At 38.8% G+C, this 21,587-nt stretch overlaps 1 long non-coding RNA gene across 3 annotated transcripts in view; it reads right to left on the bottom strand.

Annotated features, from left to right (window-relative positions):
• The window catches only part of LOC137452053 (uncharacterized), a 195,005-nt gene that overhangs the window by 71,511 nt on the left and 101,907 nt on the right, over positions 1–21,587 (bottom strand). For all 3 annotated transcript variants that reach the window (XR_010989947.1, XR_010989950.1, XR_010989948.1), the window contains one exon: positions 17,882–17,983. This is a non-coding gene — a long non-coding RNA (uncharacterized lncRNA). The remainder of the gene's footprint in view (positions 1–17,881; positions 17,984–21,587) is intronic.

The raw sequence follows: 21,587 nt of genomic DNA on the forward strand, positions 1-21,587 counted from the left end.
GTCAAGATCCCTCTACGGAGCTCTCCTACCCTCTAACAGATCAAAACCTGCCCCCAGCTTGGTGTCATCTGCAAATTTACTGATGATGGACTCAATCCCCTGATCCAGATCATCAGTAAATATATAGAACAGGACAGAACCCAGCACGGATCCCTGGGGGACACCACTAGTGACTGGCTGCCAGCTGGATGTGACACCATTCACCACCACTCTCTGGGCTCAGCCCTCCAGCCATAGCTCCTTTTGTGACTAATGCTCCATCTGACATAATGGCATTCCTCATGTGCTGCAAGAATGTGTTGGTGCTCAGCCAAGCCTAAATTAGATATTTCATCTTGTTTTCTGTTATATAGCCACCTACCAACACCATGTTTCAGCCTTCTCTTAAGTCTGTGAGATTCTGCATTTTTTTTCTGTTTACTGTAGCCTGATGGCAGGCAAAATTTATTGAAATGTAACAGAATAATCTATTTTCTGTCTAACGATCATCACTAAGAGGAACTTAAGTTGTAGAAACTCTTAAGGATGTCTTCATAAAGCTGATTTACTTCTCAGAATTATACAGGCATTTTTGTAAAATTACCTAAGCAAAAATTATCCTAGCCAAAACCAAAATTTATTAAAAATTGATAAAATCAAATTCAAAGAAGCAGCTTCCTGACCAGCAGTGAATTAACACTTCAGTGAATCGGAATGTCTATGATGGCATGTGGTAATGGTGGGGTCAAACACATAACTTCAGGTAATTCCCAAAATAAGGGTCCCTAAAATGTGTCAGAGTGTTCAGTTTCATCCTCTCCTGAATACACCTTCAAGTATATACATTCCTAGTAAAACACCGTAATCCCCAAATTCTTAATGTTTATTCTAAGCACTTTTTATGATAGACGCAGAAAGCAAAACATAGTATCAGATTCCAGAAGAGCAGACAATGACAATGCAGATAGCTAAATTACCCTGTGTTCTGTCTTCAAACTTAATAAACAATTAATAGTAATAAGGAAAAAAAATATTGAGTTTACATTGCAGCAGACATCACCACAGCAAAAGCTGGAAAAAAGTTTGCCCTATCTTTGATTACTTATATACCTCAGAGACATCCAAAGTTCAAAATATCTATGATGTACAAACTCATGTTTTTTTCTATTGATAGTGCCATGTATAGATAAAAAAGAAGGGAAGTCCAAAGATTCAATTATCACTAGCCTTGCTAACCATGATGAAGACTGTGTGCAATGGCAATGTTCAGAGATCCTGACTTTATAGCACAGTAAGGTTTTCAAGGCCATGTCTTGTAGGGTCACTGTTGCTGAGCTAAGCTAACTCTGTGTCATCTTCCTGATATTTCCTGAACTAAATGATGTCTGCCCACAGCAGGAAAGGTCAATATCCATTACTGGCAGAGGTGCTGGAGAATGGGTGGATTTTGAAGAAAGAAATGCCATGTTCAGTCTCCAATGGGAAGCTAGAGAATAAGCTGTTTCTAGTCTCAACATTCCTTAGCCTGTGGGAAAGAGGGAGGAAATCTATCCAATAGTATCCATTTTCATGGTATATAAAAAATATTATACAGCTTAAAAAATTGTTCTCAAGTATTCCTCGGGTAATCATTGCATCCTCTATAAGTTTCAATACTCATATTTACTGAATTCTAGATCATTTTCTGTACGTGCTTTCATCATAACAACTGAGCTACAACTGTTCTTACTGGACCTAGGCACAGCCTGCATAGTTTCCAATCCAGTCTTATTCTTTGTTATCTTTCTTATTCTTAGCTCTGAAATTAAGGCCGTATGTTTTAATAAGAAGATACAAGATATGCTGCTTCCACAATCCAATAAATTTTCATTTTTTCAACATATAGTCACACTGGGCTGAGTCTTTGTTTACAGAATGGTTAAGGTTTCCACTTATTAAAAGAGATCAAATATATACTGAACTTCATTTTATCCACTGCAGAAATCAGCTTCAGAGTTTTGTTATGAAGCTGTAAAACACAGCACCAAGAAGAACTTGAAATTCCAAAGCTCTGTCAGAGAACCCCTTGGGCACTTCAAGAGAGATTAAATCTACAGATTATTCAGGACAAAATAACTTGCTTTTTGGCACCAGAATAAAAAACCAAAACCCACCATTTCTAAGACATCAGTTTCAGTTTGCTCCTGATTTCCCAAACATCTCAAATTCTCACTGCTGGAATTCCTCATGACTGAATTCCTTCCAGTTTTTGTTGAACAGCCTTCTTTACAGAAATATCACAAAATTATCTGACAGCAAAAATGGGTATTTTCTAAATCCACAACTTAACTGTCTAATCCTTGTATTTAAGCTTTAATCTTTATGTCAGTCATAACTGAAGGCTCCAACCCTGATTTAGGGAAGGCAGGGGATTCAGTCCCCTCGGTTTAAATTAAGGAGTAAGCAGAATAACAGCAATGCAGTACTCTAACCTTCTGCAAAGCAGTTTCAGGCTCTACAATACTATCCCCCACAATCTACTGAGACAATAATAGGCAAAAAAACCCCAGCCCTGAACACACCCTCTATCTGTCTAGAAAGGGCAGATTCTATAGGAACTGAAAGACATTAGAAAACAGAAATCTAGATGGAAGATACACATCTGTACCTTCAACTTCACAACTTCCTTTACCCACACAGGAATAAGATTCATGACCAGGATTTTCACTTTATGCTGACCTGCTGAAACATCCCATAAAACACACTAGCTATCAGATATAGACTAAACCATGTTTTCAGACAAAATTGCCCCATACAACTGAATGTCTGTAATCCACTGTGGCACCAAGACTGCATAATCCTAAGCATGTAAGTCAACCATGATTTAAAAGCCATATAAATTCATACTTTAACCAAAATACATGATCTCTGTTACATGCTCACACCACTCCCCACAGTAACATCCTTTTTTTTTTTTTTTGGTCATTATTAGTCTTCAGTCAGCAACGTGTCTTCATCTGACACATTTTGCACCAACATGCAACATTTGTGCTATTGCCCTTTTGGGCAATAGTACAGGTTGTTTAGCAACCACGGCCTCCCTTCCCGTGTGACTAGCATCAATGACAATAAACCATAGTGTTATTTCCAACTACACAGTGGCAGAAACTCTAATCTGTGCTTGCATTTAAGTCAAAGTGTGAGTCTAATACATTGGCACAGACTGGTGCTGCAGCAGGTGAAAATCTTATTTTTGCTTTGAAATTTCATGAGGCAACAGCTGTACTTCGAGGTACTTTTGTACTCTTTTACTTGTCAGAAATGGAGGGGAATGAAAGGCAAGCAGTGCTAGAAAGAAAATGGTTATTTTTCTTTATGGAAAGTATTGTCTTTCCTTCGTAAGAGCCAACTATTCAACCTTTTTTGAAATTTGGTAAGAGAAAATCACATATTTTTGGCCAAAGCCACACAAAAATAGTTTGGGGGTTTCCCACAAAAAGCCCTGCAAGTTTCTAAGAAATGTAGATACCATCTGGAAGTACATTCAAAAAAGAATTTTTCCCATTCAAATAAAGATTCAGCCTGAAAGGTCATTTTGGGTAATCTCCTCCTCCTTATTTCCTCAAGTATGCTATTGAATTTAATTTCATCAGAAGCACCACTGGTAAGTGGTATTGCACATAAAACCAACTGCTGATCATAAATTACGATAATGCTAAAATGTTCAGTTCAATCTCAGATGAAGTTACAAACAGGTAGAAGTACTCAAAAGAACAATGGTGGCAAATTTCAACTAAGTATCAAACATCTTACATTTACTAAGAGAATTTATAAGCCTGAAAGAATTTGAGTTAAATTTGAAGAATTTCAGAAAATTCTACTTCTGATTTGTTCACCAGTATTTGTGGGAACAAGAATAAAATACATACACCTATTATCTCCTATTAATGATGTGTGAGAACACATCTAAACAGCTGAATAAATAAGAGATATTCTATACTCCAAGAATAAAAATAGCATATTGGGAAAAAAAAAAAAAAAAAAAAAAAAAAAAAAAAAAAAAAAGGATCTTTTTGCTTTCAATTCACACAGAGATTTCAATTCAGAAAAATATGGGGAAAGAGAAAGATGGAGGAGGAAAAAAAAAAGCAGAGTGAAAACCAGACTTTGCATATGCTTGTAAATAAATGTGCATGTAGATAACAAAAAGCAAGCTAAAATTTCAAGAACAGAATATTTAGAATCTATTTTTTCACTTCCCACTGCTATGGATACAGGCAAAATCAGAGCATGTGAGTTCGTTCACCTAAGTTTGAGATTCCTGATAGTTTTCCAATGAACAGTTCAGACTCATTTTGAAAAACGCCAAGACATATTTTCTTCTAGTGTTTGCCTGAATGGCACTCTCGCCTCTGCGTAAGAATGCTGCACTTTTTCAGATCCATTCCAATACTTTTCCTAGTGTTTCACTTTGAACTGAAGAAAATGGGAATTTTGAAAGCACATCCTCTTTAAAAACTGAGTCACATCAGGTCACAATGACTTGGCTATAGGTGGCTACATAAACCAGTGCAATTGGCACAGATCTATCATAAACGATGTCCTAGTGATTTTGAATGAAAATTTGGAAGCCTGCTGAAAGATGAACATGGAGATGTAGATTTTCAGTTCTCAATCTCTCTCTCTTCATGCTGGCAAAGCACATGCAAACTCTTTGTTTGGAGGCAAGAGATTCCACCATCCCTCATTTATACTCACTTTCATGGCATTCTCATGCCGACTTCCTTCTCTGTTTATTCTCAGTTTAGTGGTATGACAGCCTCTGGTGTTCCATCCCAACAGCAAATCCTATTTTTAAAGTGCCTTAGTTCTCAAGAATCACACTGTAAGATTCATGTATCTTCATCAGAAATTATTTTTTTTAAATAGCTGGCAAACCTATGGGTTCAGATATTTTTGTCAGTACCAGCATTTTACTTCAACTCTTCTAAGCAATGCTGAGAGGCTTCCAGCTCCCACTTTGTCCCAGCTGAGCCCTGAAGAGGACAGAACTGAAAGTATCAATGTGGCTCTGTGGAATCAATTATGCAGAAAGCAAGAGGGATGAGGCATAATGTTTTTCTGCAGTTTTACCCTAGGATAAACTCACTGACTTGAATGGAGTCACCCTGGAGTAGAATTAATATAATACAGTGATAAATCAGGCCTATTGATTCACTGACAGTGCCCCTGTAGGACCTTCTTGAGCAGCCAGCCTACCGAACACTGCTCACAGCATTGTCTTCCCAAGCACTGTGCCGTGCCATTTCCACAGACAAATTGTTTCCTGATGCAGCAGAGACTGATCTCCATGCTTCCTGCTTAGTTAATGCATTATAACCACATTGTTTTGCACTGGTTGCCCTCTAATTTGTGTGCAAAAGGATTTTTGAGTCAAACACATAGCCCTCAGCTGTGGCAAATCCATGCAGAGTTTTGACTCCTAAAGCATCCAAAGTTACAGATGTAAAATGTATTTCCCAAACTACTTTTATGATTTGATTATTTGAGAAGCCAGGAGAGAAAAAATGGATCAGACTCCTACAGCCAAGAATGCTTTCTAAGGAGGCTGTGTTAACCAAACTCCTGGCCTTAAAATCCAAGGTAGCAAAGGATGCCCTGAAGAAACGTTTATACATTTCCTTGCCTTTTTTGAACTCTTTAAAAATTTTTCTGCTTTTTATTTTCAGTCAGATATTAAATCCAAGAGGCATCTTTAGACAGTGAAAAAATATGTCTGGTCATAATTGCTTGGTAATTAGCTGCTCTCAGCAGCAGCAAGCCAAATAATAAACCTTTCTTCCAGTATATCTAGTCATTGTTTTGATGATACCTTTCCAACTCAAGGCTTCTCATTTCTGGCCAATGTCAAAAATGTCACAGGGGTGGGACAACATGAAATTAAGATCAGACTCTTTTTTGGAGTCGAAAAACCTTATGAAAATAAAGTGCAATAACCAGGACTATTCCAGACTTCTTTCAACAATTCCAAGAGACCTTTGTTGCTGAAAACATTATGGTTTTCTCCTGGATGTTAGTACATTATGTGGTGTCCCAGGCAAAGCTACAATGAGAAAAGTCACAATTTATATTCAAAAAACTTATTTCATATCTGCCCTGAAACATCCTGTCAATATTTAGAGAAGGAAAGCAAGCTTAGGTTGAAATACAGACTGTAACCTCTGCAAATTGCTCCACAACTGTAAGAAGACAACAAAGAACCTGGGGTTGTTCACCTCAGTATCCCATCTAGTCAATAGATACAGGCACTGTTTGGGACATCATGTACATCTACTTAGGATAAGTAGAGTCAGTGCCCGCCAACCACAGACTGTATTTACTGCTTATGCACAGATCTTAAAAGGATGCTCAGACACTGGTCTGTTACCATAACAGACATTTCAGATGCATTTAGATATTTTTAGATAAAGTCCACCTTCTTTCTCTAATCATAGATGCCTGCTGCTTTTATAGGATGAAGAAGCTTCTTCCAGCATAGGAAAAAAACATGACTAGTTGTCAACAATCTTCAGGAAATAGTCAGGAATGTGAAAGACAGAGAACTATTGGTCAAAAACCTGCAAGATGGTCTGTCCTAAAAGGCAAAAAAAATACAGTTTTAATTAAAAAAAAAAAAAAAAAAAAAAAAGTAGTTCTGAAATATCTACAGCTATTACCTTCCATACATCTATCCCATCTTGTCTAATAGGAGGAATATATTTCCCTTCCCTCTTCACTCTTGCTGAGGAAACATTTGATCAAATTGTGAATTGGCTAACAATTTACCTAGGCTCAGTCCAGACATCCCTTCCTTCTCAGGGGCAGGAAAGTCCATCCAGAGGATGAAGAACACTGTTAAGGAATGTGAGGAGGTATCTATTCGTTAAGCACTTTTAAACTTTTCCAGAGCCCTCTACAAGACGAGCAGGTGTTTTGAAGATTCTGCAGATAATCTGGTATATATTTTCCTCTTTTTATAAAACAAAGTATCCTCTACAATCCAGGACAGACAGAAGACCAGGTTAAAAAGAAAGCTCAGAATAACTAGAGGTCTCATGTATTTACTTTAGACTTCAGTGCTGGCCATGGTCTGCATGTGAAAAAGACAAACAAGAACACTGACAAATTAACAAAGCTTGAAGGGATAACATATTGAAAAGTTCTCTGAATTGTAAATGAGACCTGAGGGTCAGATTCTGTACCATGAAACACATCAGAAACCTCATGCAAATAAGTGAAGTAGTAAGGACAGTAATCCAGTGAAGGACTGTGTGGATTGTCTCTTCCCTGGGGAATTTTTCCCACTATTTGGGCTCTGAATCTTTGACTTCAGCATTAAAAATTGTCTTCTTGTAACTTCGGTCTTTAAACCTTCTCACTCCTCTACTCTTTACTTTCTTGAAGGATAAGCAGCTTCAGCCATGAGACCACAGTATCCTGGGCAGCCTGACCTGTACTCCTTGAACTCCCTGACTTCTTCACACTGAGGCGGGTGCCTAAAACACTGAGGAATAATCTGCCTTAAATAACCACAGTCCTTCTGAGATAGCTCAAAAGGGTTACCACTCACATTCTAGTCTACAGCTTTAGCTCCACAATTTAAGCTCAATTCTGCTCTAACAGCACACACAGTAGGGAGGAGGAAAAGCAGAATCTCCTTAAATCTAAATAGTACTATATTTACTCAGACTAAAGGCACAATATATTTCATAATTCCCTGTGGTTGCCACGACTCCAAACACCTTAGGGAGGCCTTCTTGGATGGCCCTAGTCTGAGATAACCAGAAGGCACTTCATATACTCCTCTGCTTACCCTCATCCTGCTGCCAGACTTTGTTCATCACACCATTCTGACCTTACAAATCTTCACATCACCACCATAATGGAGAGGGATCATTCCTTCTACTTCCTGTTTCCATCTGATACAGATTTGGTGCAAGCTACAAACATTTTTCATAAGTTATATTGGCAGAGAACTGATGATCTTCCAGCAAGGTTCTTTTACTCCCAAGCTTGACGTTGGGTGATAAATTGTGATTCTTTAACACCTTTTTGTAACTTAACATTACTAGTTAAATCAAAGCTGTTGATATCCCATAGATTTGCAAGGGGACTGCATCTACTTATACAAGACCCTGGAAGCCTTTTTAACATGATGTCGTGGAGTATACTTTGGCAGGCCACTGAAAACAAGTTTATTTTACTTGCAAGATCACATAGTCAGCACAGCAGTGCTGAAATGTGGCAATGAATTCCTCTCATCACGTAGAGATGATGATCAGCAATACTACCAATAGATAGGAAGACCCAACCAAGTCTTCCCAGTCAGTGGATCTTACTTGCATTTAACACTGACACATACATAGCAATTTGCCTCTGTTCTGCAGCAGCTGCAAACTATTAACTATGACAATGAAGCTGATTTTTAAACCAACAAATATGATGGCTATTATGAAAGTTTTACCATTGTCACATGGTGTGCAGCCTTTAAATTCATCCCTTGCTGTGAGGCTGAACTTTTATTGAATTTTTTTTCAAGTTAAAAGCAGGTCATGCGAGGACAGAAAACCTCTTTGTCAATCAGACTCTGCAGTGCACAAAACTCTTCCAGAATTCTCATAAAAGCCAAGACTAGCATATTACACTTAAAGCACAATGTTGCAGAGATACTACAACAGCATTTGACAAATAAAACAATATTCCTTCTCATTCCCCATTGCTTATTTCTCCCTCCAAAATGCCATCATCTTTGCTGGTTTCCCAGAAAATCTAGCACTGAATGATCTGTTTGCCAGTGAGTTTTCAACAGAAGAAACCTTCAGAATTATACCCATGACCCAAAGCACACACCTTTTTGTTAACGCACTGACAGACACAAATCATATGAAAACCAGCTGCCAATCAAAGAGCCATACCAAGAAGAAAATGAAGGATTTTACCTTCTTTTGACAGCATGGGGATGCATTTGAGGAATACTTACAGCAGGATATCATACAAAATGTCTCCTATCATACACAATTAAATTGTGGCTAAATTATTCTGTAAAAATACAGATGTAACTTTTAGATTATTTTCATTTTTTCCCCTTATAAGCCCAGTGACATTAGACAACAAATTTTTGAATGCTAGAAGCCCTTAGAACTATTCAACAGAAGATCTGATTCCTCCTGGTTTCTATTTCCATTCGTCTTCTTTCTCACCTCATCATATGAGCTACCCTTCTCCTTCAAAAGAACTGTGCAGAAACCCACAAGAGGGCATGATCAGGCAGAGAAGGGGGTGAGCCTCACTATTTTACATAACAAAATCATATGCATCAAAACACACACAACTTCCCAAATGTCTGAGGTTAGTTATCCTTCACGTCCTGACAAGTTACACCCACCTTTCCCAAAGGAACTAACTCACTCCATAACAAGTACCAGACTTCTGTTAAAACAGCAAATAAAGTAGGACCACCTACCACCCAATCCTGCAAACACTTACTGGTAGACAATCCTGCATGCCTACTGCCATACACAACCTCAGTCTGAGCTGGTCTGCCCATCTTACTGAGTGCCATACCTCCAGTAAATGCTCCCAGAGTTACACTCTACTGTTAGGTCAAAATCAGCCCAATTCTGCAACCTCTGTTTACAGTCAACCTCCAGCAATGACTTATGATGGAATAACTCATAAGAATGAAACACAAGTTTGGATTTCAGGATAAGGCACCCAGTCAACATGTGGGAGCATTTATGGCTCTGTGAGACCTACATTTAAAAATACCTTAAAATCAGACAGCGTTTCCCTATGAGTGGCCTGTTTTCTCATGTTCCAGTTTGTTCTTTCAAAAAGATTGGTAGGCTGAGATATCGGTCACTATGTGAAAATGACAACATTCAATTAAAACAATAGCAATTTTCAAGTGACACATTTTTTTCTTTTTTTCTCTCTTTTTGTTTTTTTTTTTCAATAGATGTATGACATTCCTAGACATTCTATTAATTAGCAAGCCCCGGGCAACACATTTGGTAAAACAGAACAATCTGGCCTTTGATTTTTATCCAGGCCTTACCCAAGATCACACAGAGGTAGCCAGGCTGTTGGTAGATCCCCCACACAGAGCACACACCCCCAGCATGCAGCTGTGCTAAGAACTGCATGTAAACCACTTTGAAGAATTCTCAGTCTCCAGAGAGAGAATGATTTATTAATTAATAAAAAACTGCTTGTTTTGGACTGGGCAAACAGAATCTGTTAAATGGACTTTACTAATCAGTCCCAAATTTGTTTCTGTGTCCTTTTTTCCCAGTTACCTGTTTCAACACTTAACAGCCAACCTGGTTGAAAAAGATATCCTGAATGCTTCATATATTTCAGAAGCAGGAATTCAAACAAGCTCATTACTTGCAAAATAAGGAGGCTATTAATATCCTGATGAGCATCTGAAATTAGCAGTATCTCATGTTCTACACCTACATGATGGTTATCTAGGAAACCGGCATCTTTGTTACATCTTTTCTGGGCAGCTATAGTTGCAATCTATCAGTACACTGGATGAAAAAACACTGTCTCAACAGAAGATGTTGTAAGATGCCAGTTGAAACACTCAAGCTTTTGATACTCCCACCTGCACTAATAATTTCTGGTTGCATTGGATGAATACCTATTAGTTCCTTCATGTTTAGGAATTTATTAAGGTAACCAAAACTTTGGAATCTTTCTCATTTGTATTATCCATTTCATCCGTGGACACTAACGATCCTCTTACATTAAGGACAATTAGGGCCTTAGATGGGCTTTCAAAGACATTTCCACATTTTTCAGTGGTGTAGCTGTAACCAAAACAAAATCCAAAGGGAAAAGGGGAGGACTATTCAATCTTGAAAGCAGTCAAACTGTCTGGATGAGATATATTTTGAAGGTTTTATTGGTGGCCCTCAGAGAAAGACAGCTATGACCTGAGCTTGAAGGCTGTTAAGGACTATGTGGGTTTGTGTGGGAGGGGGCTAAATCTCATTTGTAAATACTGAGTTATTAGCCCTGACATTTGAGAATAGATACTGCATTGTGTCAAAGATGAGAGCAACCCTAGTTTTCTTGTTAGTGGCAATGATTCATTCTTTCCCACTCCACTGTTGTTCCGTTTACCTGGCAAAGAGAATTACTTCTTATGTGCTTCAAGTTGCTGATACCTAGAGAGACTGTTCAGGTGAACACAAGCAGAGAAGTGGTGCACCAAACAGGCAGAGTTCTGAGAAGAGCACTAGTGGATCTCTGAAAGAGTATGTTATTACCAACTGGCATTTTCCCCTCTCCTCGGCTCACCTTTGTACCTGAGAAAATCCTGACTCTCTTCTGCTTTAATCATAGTTTTCAGTCTCCCTTTCTTTCAATTCAAGATTGCTCTCTTAAACTCATGCATTCAAAAATATTTAAAATATCCTAAAGCAGGTCAAGGACTTGGAAGTTCTAAATTACTTTAAACCTATGGGTAGCCATAATTCTGACAACACAGAGCAAGCAGCCTTGGATTTTCCTCTAGAGTCTTACTCAATTGCTGAAGTAGCTATGCCCACAACTGGCCTCCTATGCCATCCAGAAACCACACAATGGGTCTCAGCCAATCATCCACACAGGAGTCCTTTTTTTTTTTTTTTTAATTGTCATAAAGCCATGAAATATCAGGACAATGACCAGGAGTAAAACAAGACTCAAGCTTCTACAAAGAATTGTCTCTTCAAGAGCCTGTTTTATAATGTGCCTGGATACTGCACTGAGAGTCTCTGTCACTTGTGAACACCCAACACTTCTCAGGCTGCCTCCCCTCCTTCCCAGCAGACTGTGGCACTGGTAGACAAGCCTGATCCCTTGCAAATGTGAAGTGGTAGGGCTGCATTGACGTCAGTGATGATACTTCTCTTTCTTACAACCACCAATCTGGCCCTCCCACTTTTACAAATGCCCCTGAGGGGATGACTTGAAACACAAAGCTTGGAAAAGTACAGAACTAGGACTTGGGAACAACCCATGGCACAGATTAGGGGACAGTAGCCATAAAGAATTTGAATCCAGATGTGAAATTTCCCAAGGCCAGGACTATTCAAATCCTATCTTGTCTGTGAGGCAAACAAACTAAATTAACTAGTGGGTCAACCTTGAGCATAAGACACAGCTTTCTGGGAGCAACTCCACCCAAAGATCTTTGGAAGCTATTTATTTTGGGGCATGCAAGCAGCTATATATCTGCCAAAAGGTTAAAGCACATTCCACCCTTCATGCAGCCAGCCGGGGCCACTGCAGCAGGCAGGTCAGGCAAGATGACTGTCACACTGGGGTTTGCTCTGTGCAAACAGCTCTTGTGCCCAGTGAGCACACAAACCACAGCTGTAACTTTGCCAGTGGTGCAGAAGGTGTCACATCCAGAGACAACAGAGGGCACTCAACTGACCTCAAACAAACAAAGCTTAAGTGGAATGTGGTATCCTCAATTCCAACTTGGGTTTCAAGTGACTAAGTGAAGAGAGGCATGAAATTCATATTGAGTCCCCAAGCTATTATGTGCCTACTGCATAGAACTACATCTCTCTCTCTCTGAGCTGCCACAGCCAGCCATAAAGGTAGCTGGTCTTTGGCCATGCAGAATTCCCACAGATTTCAACGGGAATTTCAGTGTTCCAGTCTGGACTCCAAGAATGCACTGCTGGACCCAAAGCTCTGACGGCTGGAGCCACATTCAGTATCAATGTCTGGCAACACCCATTTGTAAAACAGTGACTCATTCACAGGCGCAACTTTAGAGAGACAGACAGGATGCCTTTAATCATACATTTCCATTTTGTTAACAAAGCTCAGTAAAACCAGATGAGCATCTGGGATGATAATAGTTAGTATTAATCTAATGACTGTAGCAATCCGCTGCCACAGTTAGGAATAGTTTTATACCCTACAGAATGCATTGTTTTAATTTGCTTCAAGAGCATAGGAAGTAATGGACTCTTGAGGCTAAGGACAAAATAATTCTTTAAATGCCCATGATTTTATTTAGAAATGGGTATTTTCTGAAAATCAAAGGCATGAATATTAATTTTAAAAAATCAATTTGAAATAGAACATCTTCAAAAGTACCTAAGTAACTTTGGAGTCTGGGACATGAAATAATTGTCATTAGAACTTTCCAATTATTGTAAACAAGGGAGTAGGTGTTTTGTCTTATGGACTGTATAGAGAGTGACATCTAATTCAGGCAGACATTAAGCCCAAGGTGCTCATTTGTCTTGGCTACACAGCCCTCCCAATGACCAGTTTGTTTTCCATTCAGATATATGCTTTTACGCCTTTTTTTCCTCTTACATTAGCACACATCAAGGCTCAGAACTGACAGAAAAAATGTGAAAGCAGATTGTTTGTTACAGCTGGAGTTTGGCAGTGGATTTTTATTCATTTGTTTTCTTTTTCAAAAAGAATGGGCAGCCTTTTGGTCAGCATTTTTCCAGATCATAATATCTAGCTAAACCTCCTAAGACATGCAGGGTGCACTCTCATGGCAGATTTGCAAACACATGCAATTCCCTCTGTAAGTGCTCCAAGATGCCCAGATAGAAGCTACCTCTAATCCTAAAGTCATGTAAATGAAGCCCTGTAACTCTGGTCTCAAGCTAACACATTCTGCTTCCCAGCAGGACTTATTAGTTCAGACTCACCCACATGCTCATGATGGCTACATAGCTTCCCATTCAGAGCCAGCTTTAACCCAGCCAGCTTGGAGCGTGGACAGAGTGAGCTCATATCTGCCTGCCAAATCCTGAATAGACATACCTTCAGTGACTCAAGCAGTTAGGAGTAGAAATGCAGGATGAATCTTGTGCAATATCCTCACAGTTCAATAAAGCCTCACTAGTTTGAAGAGCCTGTCTGAGCATGGTAGTTTCTGGATTGATATGATTATTCTTTACTTTTTGTACTAAAAGTCTTCCTCATCAATACCTTCACAACTGCACACTGAGTCCTGCAGAAGAAGCCTAAGAAGGCTGAGTGCTCTCCTGCTCAGAGGTACATGTTCACTCAGAATATGCCTCATCCTGAAAATACAAAATGAACATACATGCTACCAAACTCCTTTCACTCATTTAATTTCCCATATTCTGTAAGATGACAGGTCCCCAGAGGAAACCAGCACCTCACAAAGTATTACTGAGCTGATGAGAAAGATTCAAAATCAGCATTGCAGTCTGAAAGCCCTTTAGTTAAGGTCATGGCTATGAGCCAACATATGAGATTTCATACAGACTCATCAGTCTTAGACATGAAATATGCATCAGATGCTTTGATAGAATTAGACTTTCTACAATGCACACACTTTGCTCTTTCTAGATAAAAAAGCACAGGCACGAACTAAAAACTGGTTTGCTTCTGAACCTTGTCCACTTTCATCTCCAGACCCTGTCTCCTGTGTTGTTCCACCATAATTTTTTGTTACATTTCTAGATCTTCAGCTACTTTCCACCCATTGTTTCTACAGCAAAACACCTTAGAGGAAGTTTGTCTGCCGTCTCCACTCCACCTGGTTAGTGGATAGCCAGGTTAATGCACTAAATTACGTAGACACACCTGCTTGAAGATATGCAGTACTCTTATTCTCTGCTTGCACCAGAAGTGTAAAATGTATACAAGCCAAGATTTACCAACCCTTCCAAACAACAGTTTTCTACTTTCTTGTGTGTTCGTTGTGTGAAGACCCCTATTGGCCATTCATTCACCAAGCAAACATTGTTTTTTCAGTAGCATATTTGTCCATATTCATTACTGTCCACAATAGTATCTGTAGTTCATTTATTATTCATATTTTAAAATAAATTGTCCAAGATTATACAGCACTTCTCGTTGGGCAACACCAACCTGTCAACACTTCCTTCTTCTTTACACAGATACTCTTCCACCGTGACTGCAGCTGCAACACATATTCCATCTTTTGTATCACATATTACTTCTTTTGCATAATCTTGCCCATTAAGTTTCTAAAATTCACTTAAATCTGAGTTCTTAATTTCCAAATAGCTTTAGATGGAGCCTATAGCAGCCCATTCAACTCAGTAAAATCTTTTTCGATTTTGGGACCAGCAATGGTGTAAAGTACACAGTGATTTCCATGTCTTCCTTAATGTATTTCCTTCTGCATCTCTGGATTTCAGTCAGTTTCTGAAAATACTTTCCTATCAACCCAGGCAGCAAGGTAGTATCAGTTCTTGCTGCAGCAGCATAAAAATATCATTCATTCTGTTTTGCATGGTAACAATATACAAGAAGGTTGGGAAATCTATGTATGTAAACTCTTTAAATATAGTTTCTATCTACATATTCTTCATATTGTCTGAGGAAGACACCTAGGATCCCTAATAAAAAAAATGTGCAAGAAATGTAAAAAAAATCCTCACAATTCCCAAAACTGTTCATATACTACAACGATGTGCTTACTGGTGGGGGAAAATAGCAATATTGCTTCCTTCCTTTAGTGTCCTATTTAGTGCTTTCTCCTGCCTCAGACAATAATAAAAGACCTGTGATGATCAAAGCATGAAGTATGGGACAATCTCATTTACAGTCCAGGTGCAATACAATGATCTGCTATGTATAAGCATGTCCTCCTCTCTTGCATTGTCTGAGAAACCATTTAGACTATGACTACCTTGCCAAAGGAACTTTCTCTTTACCCAGCTCCTGGCTTAGCAACTACAATCCCTCAGCATACAACAAATTGTGATCAGTTTGTTGTATGTAGGACATTGTCTATGTGCAGCAGTGTAAGGTGGGTAACACACACTGCTTCTCACTTATTTTCATAAGCTGAAACTAATTAATGTCATTTCATATGACAAGGGTAAGAACACAGCTGGAAACCATTAAATGAAAATGGGAGCAGCACATGAACTGTATCTTCAGACAGCTATTTCACTGCCCAAGGCGAGCACACGCACACTCATGGTTTCCTCTCACAGGTCCAGCCCTACTCTGTCTCTACCACTGTCACTCAGAAGTCAATACAATTATCCCAGCTTTATAGTGGTATAAGAGAAAAGAGGTTTGGGCCCAAATATCCTACCAGCACTAGAAGCATTCCTGTTTTATCAAAACTTGACACTTGAAGCCTTCTACAGACACATGCATTCAGGATAAAATAGCAAATAATACAGAAAAATTACCTTAGACTATGCTCAGAGATATCTTCCAACTCAAAAATAGAAGTCCACACACTCAAGCCACAAGTCTCAGACTACATAATCCATCAACAGTCAGATCTTTGCCACATCTCCTGGAGGCCAAATACGGAGCTTGTCCTAACCATGAGGAATAGAAGCAGAGAATTGATGTTCACTGCAAGCGCCATCTTACTGGTCTTCATTTTCTGTGACAGCACTCGGGCCTGGGAACAGTGATCCAGAAAGCTTCGGCTGATCTCAGTTTCTGGGATAGTTCTCCCTCGCTTAACCCTGAACTTTTCACATACACATGAAGACAAACACCCAAAGTTCTACACACTAAAACTTAGGCAAACACATTTTGTGCCAGAGAGCACAGGCCAATAACCTGCAAAGATCTACACCCACACAGAATTGCACAATGGACCACACGAATTTTGGAGTATGCCATTTGCCTATCACTAAGAATTATCAAGCACCAGGCTTTTCCAGAAACCATTTGCTGGCCTCATTTACTTTTTCTCTAAGCAATACCTTCTATGCCAATCATTCACACCAGTTTGGGAGCTCACCCAGATCCTTCCCTTGCCCTTTTTCCAGGTCCTCAAGCTCAATAACACTTAATTTACCAAGAGGAATTCCTCTGGCTCTTCTCTGCAATCCTAATTTCAACTTTATCCTGATGAGCTGCCAGAGGCCTAAAGAGCCTACTCCACAGGGATCCCAAATTCCACAGTCCACTGCAGCCCAACACTACCAGACATCAAATCTTTTAAAAGAAAGAAAAGACTCCATAAAACATCACCAGAGCTCTGATACTTCAAGACATGAGCTCATACACCAGTTGTAACATGTTCAACACGCTCACTGTAAGCTGGATACTCAGCTATTGCACAGACCTCTTCCAAACCAGAGCACTGCAAAGACTGACCACTAGGTACTTCCCTGGTGCCTTGGGGTTCAGCTCCGATCCAGTGGTTGGCAAGTGGACTGAGCCAATATACACCAGCATATCATGCAAGAGCCACAGAAGAACTTTCCTCTTAGTTCCAACACTACTGCAGTAAGCAATACACCAGTTAACTGATAGCCTGAGTGATCCTTTCCGAACAAATACAAAGAATAGAAGTGAATTTCCAGGAAGTAGCTCCTGAACTCATCCAGAATATTATATTACAATGTATTTTGCAGGTTTTCTACTGATATTGGAAAGGTCTAACTTACAATACCATTAATCTCAAAAAAATAACAGCTCTTAATCTAACATATATCAGCAAATTCCTATTTCTCCCTTTTCTAACAAAAATAACAACACTGTAGTTGCCAGTGCATTAATAAGATCCTATTTCTGCTCCAGAGACTGAATCGAACCTTTGTTCTTCACAGCAAAGGATTAAGAAGGTTGCTATTTTGGTAATGAGATGTGGAGAGGTACTTTGCAGCTGAGATCCAGGCTGGATGCCTGAGAAAAGAATAAACTCTGTTACCTCAGATGAACTTTATTCATATTATCGGTATATCAGACTCTGTTGGTGTGATACATATAATTAACATAAAGAGAGATTATTCATGAATAATTACAACTTAATTGAGTGTTTAAGCTCATTTATAAAATATGCCTTATGTTGTAGATAATGTCAGGAGTGGAGATTTTAAAAGTGCAACACATACACATATAAGGAACTATAAAAAGAAAAATTACTTACTTTCTAAGTAGTGTTTTGGTCAGCAGCTTCTTTTTTTTTTCATGTTATGTCTAATTTTTTCTGGATATCTCACCTCTTCTAACAGTACATCATGGAGAAAAACTGTCATAAAGTGGCACAAGAAGAAAAAAAAAGTGTCAGAAAAACAGCCCACAGACAGGGACAAATGAGAGAACACTCTGAAAAGAAGGTCAAATCACAGGACACAAATCCAAGTGCTGAGGCACCAACTCAGTGCCCAAGATGATTGAGAAAACTGTTTGTGAGGCTGGAAAAGGAAGCACTGACCTGTGAAAATGAAAGCAACTTCATGAAAACATTAGTCATATAAAAAATATGTTGTTTATAGTTATCATAACAACATTTTTATTAAACAAACAAGTTTGGTATATAAAGTTGTTGCAAATAAAACATCCAAAGGACCAGGGTATGCAAGGTAGTGTGGTTAGAACCTGGCACCACTTTATAATTACATAGAGATCAACTTTTTGCACTTAGAAATGGCAATGTCTGGGGCTCACATCAGAGGAGATACAAATTTCCAAATGAAAAGTATTATTGTAACAAAATCTAGGAGCATCTTCAGATATGACAAATACAAACAGAAGTGAAGGCAACATTTCACTTGCATCCTGCCCATCAGCTGTTGACAAGAAAATGTACTTTGAAAAGATGAGAAAAATTAAACTATTTACTGTGTATTTTAATTCCCAGTGTATTATAGACATATTTTTAAAGACCCACCATGATGCAAAACAACACCAGAAACAGGCAGTGTTAGAAAGAAACTAGTGCATAGGTCATTGCTGATATCCTCTGGGAATGCTGTTTACCTCTGATGGAACCCTCTTATCTCTCCTTCTCTAATGAACAGCAAGAATACAAAAATAAAAATCCACAGGAGTTCAGATATCTCAGGCAGCATAGATGCCAGATTTCCTAGGGAAACAAACCTTATGCAGTCAAGCTTTGCCTGCTGCATGATCACATGCATATTACCCCTTCAATAATTTTTTGACATAATCACCAATTCCAACCATATCTGATAAAAGCAGACACTTCAAAAACAATTCCATTCCTAAGATAATGCACAAAAAAGGTTGGTTGGGTGTACAGGATCACCTTAATACTGCTCCAAATAAATGAAAGTCTTCAGTGTGAACATAATCTACTAGGCTTCAGAGAATCCATTAGTATTAATCTGTCATGAATTTCCTAGCCACTGGAAAAGCTCCAGTTGGAGTTTGTGCCTTGTTAGAAAACCAGAGGATTCAGTGCCATAGGAAATGAGACTTTATTCCCAGCTCAGAGAATCACAGATTTTCAAAATTAACAACAGTAGAATAGAAACAGAGCTCACAAGCTCACACTTAAAGGTAACACTTTAATCAAACTTTGAAAGAACTGGGCTCAATGCAAATGTGACAGAGCAGTATTTTTTACCCTGTAATATGCAGGAGGTCAGAAAGTACAAATAAACAGCCCTCATTCTTTGAGTCTACAGAACACGTTGATATCCTTTTAAATCCTTCAGCAGGTTAACAAAACAAAATATCTATTTACAGCTGAAAAAAGCTATGAAGTTCTTCAAGGACTGATATCTGAGTATCACTGTGAAGTCATGACATAATAAATGATCCATATTTATTCTCTCCAGAAACATCAGTACTGCAAATACCTGTAGTTCATAAAATAACACCCTCTGAGTACTTTAAGAAATTTCAGCATGACTTAATTTTCATATCATAACAGAAAGTAATACAAGTGATAACTTTCACTAAAAAGGCTTAAAGACCCTCACCCTGGAGCTTCATCCACATTGGTGTGACTCTGACCAATCTCAAAGATACTTATAGAAAAAGAGATGCAACCCATGTAAAACTGGCTGATTTTGCATACACATCTCTAAAATTTAGGTATTCAGACACCTAATGGAAATTCTTTGGACTGAACCCTAGGAGGAACAGGCATTGTGGTTGAGCACAAAATTCTGAATGTGGCAATTTCCTAAAATTTAGAAAAAAGAAAAAAGGGAGAGAGAGAAAAGCATATTTAAAAATCAAATGCAGACATTTTGGCTGCTGTTTTAGTGTAAGGACCTGAAGTGGGAAAAAGTGTCTTCCATGCTCTCTGATAGCTGACTCTGCCTTACCCATGCAGCCTGTAAACAATGAATGGGTTGACTTCACAGCTTCAGGAGGAGAGAGATGCTTTAACATCTGGCTTCAGTTTCTAAAAGTACAATCTGAGTTCTGATGGATACATGAATACACACATCCATGTTTTTCTTTTACAATAGACAAGTCTTTTCACAATCACCTGAAATGCTTTGTCACTGTGCATAATTTAGCTACAGAATCAGGCATTTCTATGACAATAGCCTTTTGTATTTTAGCTATATATTATCTCGGACTTGAAGACTTCATAGAATTGTAAAGAAAGAAAATCATGCTTCTGCATTTAAATGAAACAGTTTTATCCACATTAGTCTCCCTGTGGCATAGGTAGGCAGACCTCTCAAGTCCCTCTTTCCCTGATATGTAGGACAATGCCATATTTAAGTTAAAAGAGAACATTCCTGGTATGTCATTCTAGGAATCAGCAAAAGACCCAGGATTCCAGACACTAGCTAGAGGCTATACTTTAAGATCAAAAAAATGAAAGTTGGACATACAAGAAGCATGGCTTTTCTCTGGTTTGTGACCTTTCACAGAAGCTGCAGAGGCAATGCACTAGCATTCATAGGGTCACAGAGGAAAATGGACAAACAGAGCACTGGGTACTCTGTGCACTTGCAGGAGGAGAGGAGGAATCCTAGCTCCTTCCTCCCTTGAGCAGTCACAGCAAAATCAACAGGTGTTAAAAGTACCCAGCCTTGCTGAAAATGAAGCCATGGTTTTCTCAACTTGGGTAACCAGACTTAGAAACAATTTTTTTAAAACAGACCCTGAGGGGAAATGAGGGTTAGAGCAAAGAGGTCCTAGCTTCCAGGCCTCACACAGAGGCAGCTCTTTGACTGTAGGACTCCTTTTTCTCCTCACTTCCCCTAGCATTTTGCAGAGGTGGGGCCAGGGGGAGGCATTTTCAGCCTTCAGAGGACCTTTATACTGTATTAAAAATATGGTTTCTTTAATGTTTCCTTTTTCAAAAGTAGTAATATAAACTAACTGAGTGTGCTCTTAGGAAAGCTTTTGGCAAGGTTATGGGACAATCCTGTGCCAAACCTCATCTTTGGCTTGAAAAAATTAACAGACTGTGGTTCTGCATAAAGACAAAACTTTTGGAAAGTCTTTGGAATATTTCTCATAATAAAAGGGGGGGGGTGGGGTGGGGTGGTAGTTTTCTTGAAATTCAGAATACTCTCCAGAACATGGATCCAACATTTACATGTTTTGGTCTCTCCAACTATGAACTGTGTTCCTTCATTTTAATTAATTAATTAAAATGAAACTAATTATGAATGATGGATATGCTTTGATTTTGAAAAATCTTCATTAAGGCATATTTCATCTGTCTATAGCATATAAAATATTGCATCAAATAGGAATGAAATTATTTTCATTCCTCTATACTACAAAAAGAGAAACTGAGATTGAAAGGTCATATGCTCTGTCTGTCTAAGACCATAAAGGATCCACTCCCCAGGATAGCAGTGCCAGATTAGTTTCCTCTAGACTCTGGCTATTGAGCCCCATGCTTCTTGATG

The sequence above is a fragment of the Melanerpes formicivorus genome, unplaced genomic scaffold (genome assembly GCF_026170545.1).
Source record: "Melanerpes formicivorus ecotype bairdi unplaced genomic scaffold, bMelFor1.0.p_v2 SCAF_48, whole genome shotgun sequence".
NCBI lineage: Eukaryota > Metazoa > Chordata > Aves > Piciformes > Picidae > Melanerpes > Melanerpes formicivorus.